This window comes from Macrobrachium nipponense, chromosome 39 (assembly GCF_015104395.2).
Source record: "Macrobrachium nipponense isolate FS-2020 chromosome 39, ASM1510439v2, whole genome shotgun sequence".
Taxonomy (NCBI): Eukaryota; Metazoa; Arthropoda; class Malacostraca; order Decapoda; family Palaemonidae; genus Macrobrachium; species Macrobrachium nipponense.
The window spans coordinates 51905382-51922572 of NC_061099.1; the positions used below are offsets into that span (position 1 = coordinate 51905382).

Sequence of the window (17191 nt, forward strand, 5' to 3'; positions counted from 1 at the left end):
AGTCTGTCAAAAGTTATGGAAATTGTGGGGACGTCCTCTAGTAGACCTGTTCGCTACATCGAGGACGAAGAGACTTCCTCTGTATTGCTCCCCGGTTATGGACCCGGGGGCAATTACAGTGGACGCGTTGCTCTGGAACTGGACAGACCTGGATCTTTACGCCGTTTCCCCCATTCAAGAATCATGGGGGACGTAATGAGAAAGTTCGCAGCGTCAGAAGGGACAAGTTGACTCTGATTGCTCCAATGTGGCCAGCAAGAGAGTGGTTCACAGAGGTCATGACGTTCCTTGTGGACTTCCCAAGAACGTTGCCCTGGAGGAGAGATCTACTCAGACAGCCTCACTTCAAAAGGTTTCACCAAAACCTCTCCGCTCTGGCCCTGACTGCGTTCAGACTATCGAAAAGCTGGCCAGAGCGAGAGGCTTTTCAAAGGCAGCTGCGAGAGCAATCGCTAATGCTCGAAGAGCCTCTTCAAGAGCTGTCTCACCAGTCTAAGTGGTCTTCCTTCAGGGCATGGTGCAAGAAGGAAGGAATTTCCTCTTCCACGACCTCTGTGAATCAGATAGCAGATTTCTTTCTCCATCTAAGAAATGTGCAAAAATTGGCAGTTCCTACAATCAAAGGTTATAGGAGTATGTTGTCTGCCGTTTTTCGCCACAGAGGAATGGACCTTTCCGACAATAAGGATCTGCACGATCTCTTAAGGTCCTTTGAAACTACCAAAATTCCACAGGCAAGACCGCCCTCATGGAATTTAGATGTGGTATTGAAACATCTGATGCTTAGTCCCTTTGAGCCTCTCCATGAAGCTCTCTAAGGGACTTAACGAGGAAAAAAAACGCTTTTCCTAACTTCTCTGGCGACGGCGAAGAGAGTTAGTGAAATCCAAGCGTTCAGTAGCCTAGTGGGAAAGGGAGAACAGCGCTGTCTGCTCGTTGAACCCTTCTTTCTTGGCTAAGAACGAGAACCCGTCTAATCCTTGGCCAAAGAGCTTCGATATCAAAGGAATATCGAGTCTCGTGGGTCAAGAACCAGAGAGAGCCCTGTGCCCTGTCAGGGCTCTCAAGTTCTATGTGAATAGGACTAGAGAGATAAGAGGTCCCTCAGGTAATCTCTGGTGCTCGGGTGAAGAGAGCCGGATTTACCGTTGTTCGAAGAATGCTGTTGCTTTCTTCTTGAGGGACGTCATTAAAGAGGCTCATTCATCTTGCCAGAAGACTGATATGAGCCTCTTTAAAGTGAAAGCTCACGAGGCGGTCAGAGCCGTAGCTACCTCTCTTGCCTTCCAAAGGAACATGTCTATAAGAGATATTCTTGATAGCACCTTCTGGAGGAGCAATTCCGTATTCGCCTCACATTACCTCCGGGATGTGAGGACGATTTACGAGAACTGTAGTTTTTCTTTGGGAAACCTTACATTTCGGCAGACACAGTTTTGGGGGCTGAAGGTAGCTCTCTCCCTATCCCTTAGCTTAGTTAGGTAGTTTTTTGTGTTTGTGTTGATGGTGAGATCTTCCTGTGAAATCTCCCATTCCATAGTGTTAATATCAGGGGTTTTTTTTGCGTTAGTTGGTCAGGTGGTGGTCGGTTGCTGTGTTACTGCCATATGTTTGCCTAGATGGTCTTGTCACATTGTGGTCACGCCCCGTTGACAGAGCATCCAGAGAGCACCAGCACTAACAGGTCCAATCACCTGGCTGGCTAACTCTGATAAAGCATAAGCAGGCTTTTGGTGACAGTAATCACATAGTCTACTTTGCTATCAGGTAAGGAACCAATAAGATAATCTTTTATTTGATTTTAAATTTCCTAAAAATCCTAGTCTAGTGGGCTCTACCCACATCCGAAGGTGTGATTCAGCTATATATATATCTGTCAGGTAAGTTTCATGAACAAAATGTTATTGTTATAATACAATTAAGTTTGTTCATACTTACCTGGCAGATATATATACTTAGAGTGCCCACCCTCCTCCCCTCAGGAGACAAGGGCCATGAATAAATATGAATAGAAAATGGGAATGGTTCCTGATATCCGCCGCCCAGCGGCGGAATGGGTACTACCACCTGGCCGCCCCACTACGTGTGACGCGAATTTTGAAATTCTGTCGGACGTCAGAAATACAGCTATATATATATCTGCCAGGTAAGTTGATGAACTTAATTGTATTATAACAATAACATGTTTCAATATTTTCAGGTGACATTGGTAATTATTACTATGGCCAAGGACATCCCATGAAGCCCCACAGGATTCGCATGACTCACAATTTACTCCTCAACTATGGACTCTACCGAAAAATGGAAATATACGTAAGTACAACAAATTGGTTGACGGCAAACACCACCCTATACTTGCAAACAAGTTACGATCCAAAAGGCTGTTTTGTATGTTGAATTGTTTGCAAGTTGATTACTGTACACTTCATGCCTAAAGTACAGTACAGTACGATATAAACGTACGTAATCAATACAGTATTGTATGTCTTTTCATCCTAAAACAATACTGTATCTCCGTAGGGGGTTAGTGCCATCAGTGCACCTCATGTGTTGCACTGTAGGCATTACTTCAGGTTCTTTGCAGTGTGCCTTTGTGCCATAGCTGTACCTCCTTTCATACTCTCTTTCTTCCATCCATCTTACTTTCCACCTTCTTCTAACAATGCATTCATAGTGCAACTGCAAAAGTTTCTTCCTATTACACCTTTCAACCCTTTTATTTTCATTTCCGTTTCAGCGCTGAATAACCTCGTAGGTCACAGTGCTTGACCTTTGCCTGAAATATGTATTAAATCCAACAATACTGTACATACATTACGTATGTAGAGAATAGGCGTGCCAAACAAAAGTTGAACTTACAGGTCTCAAAGGGGAAGGGGAGGAGCACTCTAAACTAGATTTTAATTTGCTATCCCTCCCTTCTTCTTCTTGTTTTTTTTTTTTTTTTTTTTTTTTTTTTTTTTTTTTTTTTTTTGCATCTCTTGAATGTTTATATGTAGGGTGGTGTCAGTATTCTTCAGCTTGTGGCAATTGATGTTTTTTTTTATTTAAATTGTATGAAATGTTGTCTAATTTGACAAACTATGGTGTTGTGATTATACATTCCAGCCCTGCAGGGATGTTCACATGCCAAGTTACCATTTATAATTATTTCGTCATATACTGTATATTATTTTGAAGACGCAGATATAGTATGCCTTGTTATTTTGAAGACGCAGAGATAGTATCGCCTTGTGTGTACTATGCGTCCAGTACTTCCCATATTTCAACATAGAGTGCAATGCAGTAAGATGAGCCTTGCCAAGATTTTGGCAATTCAGTTTTTGCCAGCATTGATTTGATTGTGGCATTCTGGAGCATGATGTCTGAGAGCTTTCTTTAAAAAAAAAAATTTTTTTTGAGATAACACCAAATAATTAGTATATAGAATTTCTTAGCTTTTTTTATTTCATCTAAAATTTCCACAGCTTTTTTTAATCTTATATTCCACATGGTAAACGAGGTGATATTAGTGTTATTAGCTTTTAATTTACGTTAGGTTACTGCGTAATGTTTAGTTTAAAAAATTAAGTCAAATTTTCATCATTAACATTTCCTTGTTAACTTTTCACAGCGTCCACATAAAGCAAACAGATGAGATGACCAAATTTCACAGTGATGACTACATCCGATTCATAAGATCCATTCGACCTGACAAACATGAATGAATATAACAACAAATGCAGAAATGTGAGTAGTAGTTATTGTATTTATTTTAAAATGGTAACTTTAAGCAATAGAAAGATTTAAAAAAAAAAATTTAAGTCATTATGTTGGCAATAGTGTACAGCATATGATTTTGTGTTTCAGCAGTATTGTAAATCATAAATTACCTTATTTCTGGCAATGGTGTACAGTATTATGATTTTCTGTTTCAGCAGTCTCATAAATCACAAATTGCCTTATTTCTGGAATACTGAGTTCCCAGTTTTAATGGACTTGTACCCAAGATAAAAACAACTGCCTATGCTGTGTCCTGCCACTGGTGTTCTCACTTTTTTTTGTGAAATTTTTTTGTACATTCATCACTGTTCCCAAGAATAGCTTTCCAACTGCAGTACTACTGAATTATTCTTTAAATTAACTTTCATCCCCTTAATTTCTTGTTTGTTGTTCGTCTTTGACACCATTTTCTTATGGGATACTGTTGAAGTACAGATAATTTTTATTAATATTTCCCTCTGCATTAGTGTATATTTGGTGTTCATTTGAGTTTGAATCCTATTGTTGTTTAGTGAGGCTGTTTTATTTTAGTATTCAGCCTGTCCAATTTGGCGGCCTTTTTTGTTTTGTTAATGTGCTTATACTTTTCTATTCTCTGTATAATGTAGTTTTGCACTGTTAAATGTTATTTTCCCATTCCCAATGTATATGGTTAAACTAGTAAATAATATTATTCATTTGAGGTCTCCTTTCGGTTCAGCAGTATGCTGCTACTGCCTCCAGATTATTCATAAGCTATCTTCCACCTCAGTATTGATTTAAGCAACATTTGAATCTTGTAATGTGGTTAGCATACAAGGAACAAGTCTGACAAATGCCCGAGATGAAAGACCCTTCTTATGTTGACATATATCACATACAGACAAATATTCCATTTTGTGTATGATACATATATACATTTTCACCTTAGCTTGGCTATATTATTGGGGCAAATATATATGGTCTCAATTCATTGCTGAATAGCAAAAATCCATACTAATGTCCCTTTTAAATATTCTTTTTTAACATTGCTTCAGTTTAACATTTCTTTATATACACTTAATGTTATGTACTCTACCCCCTGTTTTTTTCCTGTTTTGGATGGTTGAACAGTTAACTAAAGCAATAAAATATATTTATTAAAGTGCTATAAAAAAATAGTGTAATGTAATTAACTAGGATTATGTTACATATACAGAATTTTTTAAAAATTGTTCTATGAAACAATTAGTTGAATAATAAATTTTATCATAAAATCTACTGAATTTTCATATGATCCAAACTTAACACCTCATGGATCTCATTTTAGTAAAGCTACTCTATAAAAAAAATCATAGTTGTTTTAACCAATTCCCATGGACTACATGAGAATCGGCAGAAAACAAAGTATCATAGGGCTTTTCGATTTTAGAAATTAGAAAAAAAAATGTTGCAAAGGTATTGAGGTCATAATGATAAATGTTATCATGAAATGGAGGGAAAAGAGGTAGTCCCCCATTACCATTGATTCTGATGGGAAAATGAAGACTAATTACACTATTTCCATTTACTGAAGGTCATAGGGACCATATCCCTTGTGTAAATGTCGAGTTATCTGTACTCCATAAATATTTAAAAGGACTTTCGTCTCTTGCATTAATGGGATTATGAAGAAGCAAAGTAAATTTATAATTTTTCCATACCCATTAACCATGCAGTTTCATCCTTCCTACTGTATGAGCTTTCCTTCCATGATGAATTGATGATGAAGTAGAGGCAATGCCAGTGGCAGGACAGATGTGTGTAGTGTGAATTTTTCTAGTTCTTATCTAATAAGGATTTTTTGAGAATGGGATTTGTGTCCACAATTTAATGTTTGTTCATGAAACTTACCCAGCAGATATATATATAGCTGTATTTCTCCGAAGTCCGACAGAATTTCAAAACTCCCGGCTCACGCAGTGGTCGGCCAGGTGGTTAGTACCCATTCCCGCCGCTGGGAGGCGGGTGTCAGGAACCATTCCCATTTTCTATTCAGATTTTTTCTGTCGCCGGTGTTGATAACAACTGTTTTCAACACCTCCGTCTAGGATTTTCGAAACTTCTCTGTTACTTGAGTATCCTGTTTGTTTTTTGGTTATCGAACGTGGATTGTGACTAGGCTTACGCTGATAGTGGATTGGATTTGAATTTGGTTTGGTTTTTTCCTTTAACTAAGATGTCTGGCGGGACTAGTTTATCTAGCACCAGAGTGTGTGTTATGGAAGGTTGTAAGGTGCGGCTACCGAAAGGTTCGGTAGACCCACACACAATATGTAATAATTGTAGAGAACATACGTGTGTTATAAATGACCGTTGTAAGGAGTGTGAATGTCTGTCTGATTCGGGTTGGAAGGCTTATGAATCCTATGTGCGGAAATTGGAGCGTGATAGGATACGGAGATCTTCCTCCAGGAGTGTATCAGTCAGTAGAAGTAAGGGTAGTAAGGTTTCTCCTACTATACATTCAGTAGTTGGTACACCTAAATCTGTTGTGCCTTCGGGCCCTGAAAATGTTGTGCCTTCGGGCCCTGAAAAATCAGTGGAAGACAATGCCCTTTCTACGATTCTGGAATCAATACGAAACCTAGAATCTAAAGTGCTCGCTTTGGAGGGTAAAAAAGCATTATTAGTGAACAAAAGTGCAGTGAAAGTGCCCCCAGTGTTGTAGAGGGGGCGTCAGATCGGCCCTATAATGCCTCTAGGCCTGGACCTCTGTCGAACTTCCAAGCCCAGGAAGACGGACATGTCGAAAGCCGCAGGAGGGTTACGGGGAACCCCCACCGATCTGGCGTCCCTTCGGCAGAACCTGTAGACGATCCCCAGGCTGCCAAAGAGTGTGCGACCGTGCGCGTATCCTCCGCGAGTGCTTTTCGTCCTCGGAGGCGTCCTCCCCTAACAGGAGTTGGAGCATGAGAAGACGCTCACGTCCTCTGGAAAAGAGCTATGACGTTAATGTCGCACAGGCGGCTATCGTCAGTAGTCTCTCAGAGGAGGGCGCAGAGTCTCTTTGCGCTGCTTCTTCGTTACGGGCTTCGCCTCGAGACTTGGATTACTCTCCCACTGCAAAAAAGATAGAAAACTCAAGGTGTCGCACAAGCGGCCAGAGTCTTCGATCGCAGTGGGGAGGAAGACGCTTCACGTCCTTTTTCTTCCTGTTGGTTTGCGGTCTTCACCGGAGAGTTTTGCTGCATGGACTCCTCAAAGGAGAATTATGATGTCATCTGACGAGGACGCCTTGGAGCGGCCTAGTCGTTCTAGGAATAGAACTAGAACGGGTCCTGTGAGAAGGGATAGGGCTTCCCCTCGCCCCTCGCCTTCTCATAGGATCAGTTTTTCTCCTGAAAAAGAATCTTCTACTACAAAGAGTGTTATCAGGTCGATGCAACAACAACTTGCTTCGTTGCTGGCTGAGAGAGAATCAGAAATTCGTCTGAGAAGAAAAGATGATAGATTACCGATTAAAAGATCTAAGAGGTCTCCCGCACGGGTGGACCGATCGTCTCTTTCGCCTGTGAGTACTCATTCTAGATTTCGTACGTCTCACCTGCAGTTGGAGAAAGGGCATGAAAAACTTCCTACGAGGATTCGCCCAGACTCTCGAGGCTCGCTTTATACAAGAACGGACGATCCTATGATTACGAAACGAGGCCGTATACAGTCTGAGAAACTCGACGCTCCTAGTTCGGCTTGGAAGGAGCGGAGTGTTCACAGGGACGCCTGTTTAGACAAGCGGTACGCTCGGACAGACGTCGAGCGTGACGCTCACCTGGACGCCAGGCGTGGCGCTCGGATGGACGCCGAGCGTGACGCTCACCTGGACGCCAAGCGGGACGCTCGGCTGAGCGACGAGCGTGACGCTCACCTGGACGCCAAGCGTGGCGCTCGGCTGGACGCCAAGCGTGACGCTCGGCTGGACGCAAACTTGACGCTCGGACGGATGCCAAGCGAGACGTTCAAAACGGACGCTTTGTTGCATATCCATCAGGTATCACAGCAAGGTATTAGTATGGAACCTCAACTGCAATCGGCTTTTCGAAGGGATCCCATCGATGAGAATGAGCAAGAAATTGGTACCGCTTTATCTGAATCTTTAGATATTAATATTCAGAATGCTCCATGCACGTCAAAACAACGATCTTCATTAAAGCTCGGAGTGAAAGGACTTGTACCACCAGCTTCGGGAGTCCCCTTGGTCACTCCTATACACTGCACGTCAAAATAATTGTCGTGTTTCAAAACGCGACAGTTTTTGCCGCGAATAAGGCGACCCCCCAATATCTATGGGGGGAAAAAATCGGCTGGGAGAAACTGACTAATTGGCAACACAACTGAGTCATTTGTCTCACTCACAGCGTGGGAAAAAGTAACCAAAAGTATCGGTCAGTGTTCTTAAGTGATTTATGAACAGTAGACATCGATCGTGACCTGCCTGATTTTTTGGATCACGCTTCCAGAATTTTCTTGTGAAAGTGTGTGTGTACGTTAGTGTACTACTATGTCTACAGGGTATACCTCATTTGAAAATCGTGTACGAGTTGTGCAGTTACACAGTGAAGGTTATAAAACTGGCGAAATTAGTAAGAAAATTGGGTGTTTTTGTAAACCAGCGAACTGTGCAGCGCATTTTGAAAAAAATACCACGACAATGGAGACCAGGAAGTACCTCGTGCTTCTACAAGTTCTGGGAGGCCACGTATCATTAGTAAACAGGGGTTTAAGAGTGCTGGGGCAGGGATATTGAAGTCAATCCGACCCTTACTGCCAGAGAACTTAAGGTTGCAAATCCAGATATAGTGGCAGGAGCTTCTGTTAGGACCATACAGCGGCGCTTGAGCAAGGACTTGAAATATTCAAAAGTGAAGGCGCGTAGAAGCCGCTGATAACCACACTAAACAAAAGAAGATCGACTAAGTTTGCACGTTCTTACAAAGACTGGGCTCTGGCAAAATGGCGTCAAGTGCTATGGAAGTGACGAAGCAAGTTTTTTTGTTCGGACAATAAGGGGGGAAAGTGTGTTTGGCGAAAGTCGACATCAGACCCGCTGGACCCCAAGTACCTTGCCACGTGTGTGAAATTCCCGTCTTATGTAATGGTATGGGGTTGTTTTGGTTATGGTGGTAAAGGTAATTTGGTAATATTACCTCGTAACAATACTGTTAATAAGGACTCGTATTACACACTGTTGAACGAGAATTTGGAGGAATCTTTTGAGCTCAGTAAAACAAGTATTTGTTCCGACTAAGTACAAACCGTCGGTTGTCTAACAAAAGGATATCCGTGGGGGAACGCGCCGCCGCTACCGCATACAAAGAGTTCAAACTTGAATCGCTGTACCTGGGTCTGGGGTAACTGCGCGGGGTGAGCCCGGGCCAGCTTGGGTAGGTCATTGTGATACCATTCTTTTCGCGGTAGCCGTCGTGTCAACACCTACTCCTTCCGCCTTGACCCGACTTCTGAGATAAACAACGCATGACCGCCGACTGTAGTCTTTCTTTATCGTGATATATCTTTGACATCCTGTGCTTGAGTGCTTCCCCAGTGCCCTTTTCCTATCCTTTTATTTATCCTTAGTATTACCTAGCATCCTAACTTCCCATGTAAGTATGGAAGGCGGATCTATGGTGGGTTTTTCGGGGAGGAGTTTGTGTGTGTTTCCGATGGCATGCGTTGCGGTACATCTTTGCCTTCGCCAACCTCGGATCCTCATCTGTGGTGTATTGCTTGTAGGGGTTTTGAATGTTCCCCTGATGCATCGTGTTCAACCTGTGCGCAGTGGAATAATGATCAGTGGAGGCTCTATTATGAGGCGCATGAGAGTGTTTTCAGTGACGCTAATGTTGATGCCGATAAGCCTAGGCCTAGGCCGACTACTGTGGGGCCTAAGGACGTAGTGTGAGGGGGATAGTGCCCAATTGGAGAAACACTAGGCCTAGTAATCCTTCCTCCTTATTAACGGGGGACCTAGTTAGTGAGCCTAGTGTCCTTCCCAAGAAACTTAGGCTAAAGAAACCTTCGGTCGTCGGGGCTAGGAAAGCAGGTAAGAGGAAAGAAGCTACCCTAGGGGCTGGGATCCATGTTCCTGCCTCGAAGCGTAACAAGAAGGGGTCTGCAACCGAGAGCTTGTTCCCGCTAGCCTAAAGGCCGAAACTATCTAGGTATGACCATAGCAGTACCGAGACACAGCCGGGTGCCAAGGTAACCCCCTGTTCCTCTCGGGCACAATCAGTCCAGCCCCACCAGGAGGGATCGGTGACGGACCTGATGCCTCACCCTCCCATCCTGAGGACAGTGCTAAGGAGCCCGGAACGGGACCCAACTCGCAGGAGCCGGAGGCCCCCACCCCTCCCCTCCAGAGTTGCGGCAACCCGACGCAAGAAGCCAAGCCAGCCACAACGCTCGGAGGAGGAGCATCAATGGCGACCTTTCGATGCCGCAAGGCCTAGGTCGCGCTGAGAGACCAGTGCCAGCGTTGATGCCCGAAAAAGCTAAGCCTAGGCATGAGCCTAGTACCTCCGCACCACCTCCATCAGTTAGCCTAGGTACAGTGGGGGCCCAGGTCCTCACTCCCGCACTGGACATTGCGAACCTGGTCAAACAGGCGGTGGAGGACTACTTAAGCTCCAAAAAGGAGGTTTCCCAGCAAGTGGAGAAGAAGAACACCAGTCTAGAGGAGTCTGCCCGTAGGATGGAAGAAGCCAGGAGAAGAAGTTCCTTTTGGAAAAGAAGTCAGAGGAACTGTTTCCAGATTTGGGTGACAGTTTGACTCGACTTGATTCCGAGCCCGATTCATGCTCCGAGGGGGCAGCCCGATTCTGACCCCGATTCGGACGGCAGTCAGACTAGCTCACCTGCGGAGCCCGAGCCCTTATCATTCAACCAGATTCTGTCGTTGATTAGAAGCGCCAATGGCCTAACAGAAACTGAGGAACTGAACCAGGAGTTTCAGTCAGAGGTGCATAAGGTGCTCAACCTGAAGAATTCACAGCCCCCCTCGGTCAGCCTCCCCTGGAGCAACCAGGTTAGGCTAGCCATGGCTAGAGCGTTCCCGAGAAGCCACGACTTCACCAACTAGGGTATCTGAGAAACAGAGGTGGCTTCCTTCCATCCTGCTCAGGGGGCCAGCAGGTATTATAGGCCACAGGTGACAAACTAAGGGAGTCTGCATATTCCAGGGACCTTGCAGATCTCTTAGATGTCAGTCTGGACGCCCTTCAGAAAAAGCACCTCTTGCTCTCTCCCTCAGAAACCGAAGGACTCATTCGCGCTCTAGCTCTGGCCCTCGCTACGAATTCGTGGATGGAACGTTCTACTGGCAGCACTTCCGCAGTTCTTACCCGAGCTCCAGCCTCAGCAGCAGCAGAACTTGTCTTCGTTCATGCAGTGTGGGATCAAGACACTCTCGCACCAAGCAGACAACTTAGCGGTCCTGTGGGCTAATATGGAGGTGAAAAGGAGAGAGAATGCCTTCAAGGAGGCCAAATCGCCAGTGGTGAGAGACCTCCTCCCGGACTTACGGAAAAACCCGCTGTTCCAGAAAGAAACTTATTCCTGCGGAAGAAGTTCGCAAGGCAGCGGAGAAGAAGGAGCGATCTCTCCAATCTAGGGCTCTCTCCAATTCGCAACCCGGGCCATAGACCACGGCCAGCACCACAGATTAGCCAACAGGTAAGAGAAGCGCAGAGACCGGCGTTTTACCGTGCGTAGGCGAGAGGAGAAGAAAAACCTTACTCTGTGTCGAAGGACAAGTTCCATAGGGAGAAGACTCGTCCCTTTCCATCAAAGGAGCGGAAGCAGAAGGGCAACAGAAGAGAGGGAGGTCCCCGCAAGAAATTCTAGGCCAGATCCTGCCCGTCAGCGGAAGTAGGGGGTTTGCTTGGCTGCCAGTTGGCAAGTGTGGCAGCAAGCAGGAGCGGAAGATTGGACCCTGCAGGTTATCAAGTCAGGCTACCGTACTTCCCTTCCCAGTCTACACCCACTCTATCCCCTACCCCCATCCAAGTCCCTTCCTATCGACCGGACTCGGACCGCGGACGGGCCTGGAGGAGGAAATATCCAAGCTACTTCAGAAAGGGGCGTTGGAAGAGGTTCAGGATCCAGGTCCAGGTTCTACTCCAGACTCTTCCTAGGTAGAAAAGGCAACAGGGGTTGGAGGACCGGTCATAGACCTTTCACCCCTCAACAAGTTCCTTTCTCTGACAAAGTTTCGGATGGAAACGGCAGACTCCGTTCGAGCTTGTGTCAGGGAGGGAGACTTCATGGCCTCAATAGACCTTCAAGATGCCTACTTCCAAGTCCCTGTTCACCCCTCCTCCAGAAAATTCCTCAGGATTGTCAGCAAGGGAAAGACTCTGCAGTTCACCTGCCTGTGCTTCGGCCTCGCCACAGCCCCACAGGTGTTCACCAGGGTCTTCAAGATAGTGTCAGTTTGGGCACACGCAGGGAGGCATCCGTCTCCTCGCTACCTGGACGAATTGGCTCATCTTAGCCGAGACGGCTGCGCAGTGTGCGGAGCACCTTCAGCTAGTTTTGTCATTCGTTCAGGAAACTGGGAGTGGTGGTGAATGTCGACAAGTCGGATTTCACTCCCAGACAAAGGATGGTGTACCTCGGAATGACACTAGATTCATCCCTCATGAAGGCCTTCCCCTCGGAGAACAGGGTCTCCGGCCTAGTATCTCAAGTGCGGAGAGCTTTGGGGCCCAGCCCTCCCACGGCAAAAACTCTGCCAGTCCATCTTAGGACACATGTGGCCTCAATAGAGAGACTAGTGCCTCACAGCAGAAGGCGTTATGAGGCCGCTTCAGTGGCTGTTCAAGAAACAATGGTCTCCTCAGGAAGGGGACCCCAACAGCAAAATCTTCTCTCCCAAGAAGTAAGGAAGTCCCTGGAGTGGTGGATGGTGCCTTCCCACCTCCAACGGGGGCATCTCCTCTCAGTCCGAGAACCAGAGATTCTTCTCTTCACGGATGCATCAAAAGAAGGGTGGGGGGCGCACCATGACGGAGGAAGAAGTGAGCGGCCTGTGGTCGGAAGAAGAGAAAGCAGCTCACATCCAATGTCTTGGAATTGAAGGCAGTCTTCCTCTCCCTTCAGCACTTCCTGTCTCAACTCCAAGGGAAAACGGTGGGCCTAATGTCAGACAACTCCACGGTGGTGGCATATCTAAACAAACAGGGGGGCACAGTCTCACTGGATCTCTGTCGCCTGGCAGTACAAATCCATGGAGGTTAGCAGAGGAAATGGACATTCACCCTCAAGGCAAGATATATTCCAGGCAAGAAAAATGTTTGTTGGGCGGACCATCTCGAGCAGGAGGGGACAGATAATCAACACAGAGTGGTCCTCCATCAAGAAGTAGCAGATGGCCTGATAAAGAGGTGGGGCGGGGCTCTCCGTCGATAAGACCTCTTTGCCACCGCTTGGAACAGGGAAAACTGCCAGTGTTCTTCTCCCCACCCCACTCCCAGACCCGCAGGCAGCGGGGGAGGATGCCCTCCTGCAAGATTGGAAGAACTGGACGCTTACGCCTTTCCGCCTTTCCCCCTCCTCCAGAAGATCCTTCAGAAGATTCGCTACTCGCAGAACCTGCGAGTAACCTTAGTAGCTCCTTGGTGGCCGGAAGCCCCCTGGTTCCCAGAAGTGCTGGATCTTCAGTTAGAAGACCCGGTAAGCCTACCAGACAGAATAGATCTCCTCGCCCACCCAACAACGGATGCCTACACCCAAATCCGTCGGCCCTCCGCTTACACGGGTTCAGACTGTCATCAAAATCCTCCGCGATAGAGGTTTTTCCTTTTCAGGCAGTTAGCTGAGGCCATGGCCAATCCTGTGAAACCTTCCTCAGGCAGATTGTACCAGGGAAAGTGGCGACGGTTTCAAGATTGGTGTCAAGATAAAGGCATTGCCCCAGACGAGGCCACCATCCCTCAACTAGCGAGTTTTTTCCACCACCTCAGGAAGGATAAACGACTATCCATATCGGCAGTGGAGGGTTATAGAGCGGCTTTAATCAAGTATTCGCGTTGAAAGGCATGGACCTCGCTGCATCTCCAGAAATTTTGTTGCTCTTCAAGCACTTTAGGAAGACCTGTCCCCCGAGAGAGCTACGGACTCCCCACTGGGATGTAGCCTTAGTCCTGGAATCCTTGAGAGGTCCTCCCATATGAGCCCTTACATTCAGCTTCCTTGAAGAACCTCACCTTTGAAGACCCTTTTCCTCTTAGCCCTGGCATCTTCGAAGAGGGTCAGCGAAACTACACGCGCTGTCCTACGAAGTGTCACACACCAGGCGTTGGAGGGAGATGGGGTTCTCGTTTGTCCCTGGCTTTGTAGCCAAGACTCAAGACCCATACAAGCCAGAGGAGATGTTTTCCTCTTTTACCATTCCTTCCTTGGGGATTTTACCGGTTTTTGACAAAGAGGAACTGATTCTATGCCCGGTCAGAGCCATGAAAGCCTACCTCAAGAGGACGAGGACAGTTCAGACCGGCTATCAAACGGCTGTTCGTGGCCACGGGCGGGCAAGCATCCGAAAGAGGTGGCCTAAGAATACCATCTCCTTCTGGATCAGACAGGTTATAAGAAGGGCCTACGAAAACAAGGAAGTACCAATGCCAAAGGTGAGGGCTCACGAAGTTAGGGGCATAGGCTCCCTCTATGCTCTTCAGGAAGAACCTTCTCAGTGGGTCAGGTATTGAGAGCAGGCACCTGGAAGAGTCAAACCACCTTCACCTCCTTCTACCTACGAGAAGTTACGTTCAAATCTCTAGAAGTGTTCTCTCTGGGCCCCATTGTCGCAGCCCAAGAGATCCTCTAGGCGTGGGTCACCCGCACTGCGTACCTCAATTTGGAAATACACACACACACTCCCAGCAATTCCCGCCTAAGTCTGGCCGAATGTAAGGGGTATGAGTGAGTTTTCCTGGTAATATCCTACGTATGACTGTACTGTCCATGACACGACTTGGCCACTACTGACTTACCTTGGAGAGTAGAATGATGGCTAAGAATCCTTCAGGAACAGCTCTCTGAGTGAGTATTAGTACCATAGGTTAGGACAACAGCCGGAAGCCCCTTGGGTTCTCCCCTATTGAATCCTTACCGTGTAAAGTGTTAACATCAGGTCGTGTGAAGTTATTGGCGGCTCTTCAAAGGGTACATTCAGGTCACTCACCTTCCCATCCTCAGTTCGAGTCTCTTTTGTTTTAGACAACCGACGGTTTGTACTTAGTCGGAACAAAAGTAATTTTGTCGAAAAATTATTTTTTCCTATATACAAACCTAGGTTGTCTAAACAGATTAATGGCCCTCCTCATCCACCCCTCTTTGAGTTATGGCCCCCTTTTGAAGAGTGTGTCTGTTTAGACTAAGTATTCTAACGGCTCAAAGAATGGTATCACAATGACCTACCCAAGCTGGCCCGGGCTCACCCCGCGCAGTTACCCCAGACCCAGGTACAGCGATTCAAGTTTGAACTCTTTGTATGCCGGTAGCGGCGGCGCGTTCCCGCGGATATCCTTTTGTTAGACAACCTAGGTTTGTATATAGGAAAAAATAATTTTTCGACAAAATTACTTTTTTCAGCAGGACGGAGCGCCTTCGCATACTGCGAAACAAAATATTAATTGGTTCAAGGACTGTGGAATTGATTTTATACAAGACTGGCCAGGTAATTCCCCAGATATTTCGCCTATGAAAATCTTTGGGCGATTATGAAAAGAAAAATTACAGGACGTTGACACGACAACAACTGAAAAGTTAGAGACAGAGTTGAAACGTATCTGGGACAACCTTGACGAGCAAGCTCCTGCAAAAACTTGCAGATTCCGTCCCCAATAGGCTTAAAGAAGTTCGGAAACGTCGGGGAATGCCTATTAAATATTAGGCTAGGAGTTGGGAGTGTTAACCTATTTTTTTTCTTTTTTATTACTAACCATTGATTTTTAATTAATATTTTCTTTTACGCAACATGTTTTTTTCTTACGAAATCGCTACCACGACAGTTTTTTTGACGGGTACTGTAGATGAGGAAGGATTAAGTAATATTTCAGAAGAAACGGAAGAGGATCAACCCGCTGTGTCAGATTCATCCGATTATCAAGTTTTGGTTCGATTGCTTCGGGATTCATTTGGAGAAGAGTTTCAACCCGCAGCACCTCGGTCGCCTCCTTCTCAGTTTTCGTTGTCAAAAACAAATAAGACTCCGGGATTTGTTAAAATGACAAAGTCTCTTTCAACTAAGAGAGCTTTTAAGAAGGTGCAAGATTGGATGGAGTCTAGAAAAGCTCAAGGAAAGTTTTCTTCTTTGCCCAGCCTCCTTCAAGACTTTGCGGCAAGGCTGGGATCTGGTATGATACAGGTGAGGATGTCGGGTTAAGAGCTCCCGCATCGGCTCAAGGTGACTTTTCAGTCTGGTTTGACGCACCAAGGAGGTCTCTTCTTTCGTCAGCTAAAATAACATGGACACCGGCGGAGATAGACCACCATCTGAAAGGTCTTTTTCGGACAATTGAAGTATTTAATTTCTTAGGACTGGTGTTTGGGCTGCTTGACACTAAGTCTCGTAGTCAAGACTCAATTAGCTTGGGGGAGCTATCCAGTGTTCTCGCTTGTATGGATAAGGCCGTCAGAGATGGTTCAGAGGAATTGGCTTCACATTTTTGTGCAGGGCTCCTGAAAAAGAGAGCTATCTACTGTAAATTTACTTACCAAAGCAGTGTCTCCAACACAGAAGGCAGAATTGCTTTTCGCCCCTCTTTCTGACCATCTCTTCCCCAGGCTATAATTAAAGATGTAGCTGGAAGTCTACAGGAAAAAGCTACTCAGGATCTCTTAGCACAATCTTCTAGACGTCCGGTTCCTTCGACTTCAACACGAACCCAGTTTTCTAAGAAATAAAGCCCTTTCGAGGTGGAGCATCCTCTAGACCTTCTCTAGAGGAAGAGGACTCTCTAGAGGCAGAGCTCAGTCTAAGTCCAGAGGTAAAAAAATGAGGAGGGAGTCCTTCAGTCGCCAGTAGGTGCCAGGCTCATTTATTTTGCAGAAGCTTGGAAGAAGATAGAGGCAGACAGCTGGTCGCTCAACGTCATCGAGTGAGGATACAAAATACCTTTCCTGAAGCCTCCTCCATTGTGCACAAACACCTATAGATCTATCACCCTCTTACCAGGAGAAAAACAACAGATCTTGTAACGACTGAGTTAGAACCAAATGCTCGAGAAGAAAGCAATGAGAACAAGTCGAGGACATGCAGTCCCCGGGTTCTACAACAGGTTATTCCTAGTGCCGAAACAGTCGGGAGGCTGAGCGGCCAGTTTTAGATGTGAGCAGTCTTTAACTTTTTATAGAGAGACAGACGTTCAAGATGGAGGACACCTCAGTCAGTGCTTGGGGCCTTAAGACAAAACGACTGGCATGGTATCACTGGACC

General features: G+C 45.9%; 1 protein-coding gene and 1 long non-coding RNA gene across 2 annotated transcripts in view; one reads left to right on the plus strand and one right to left on the minus strand.

Annotated features, from left to right (window-relative positions):
• LOC135210344 (uncharacterized) overlaps window positions 1-3690 on the plus strand; it is a 91934-nt gene extending 88244 nt beyond the window's left edge. Inside the window, exons 4-5 of the long non-coding RNA XR_010313503.1 lie at window positions 2201-2313; window positions 3614-3690. This is a non-coding gene — a long non-coding RNA (uncharacterized LOC135210344). The remainder of the gene's footprint in view (window positions 1-2200; window positions 2314-3613) is intronic.
• Window positions 1-17191, minus strand: part of LOC135210346 (probable histone deacetylase 1-B) — a 313625-nt gene that overhangs the window by 276271 nt on the left and 20163 nt on the right. The gene's annotated exons all lie outside the window — the stretch shown is intronic.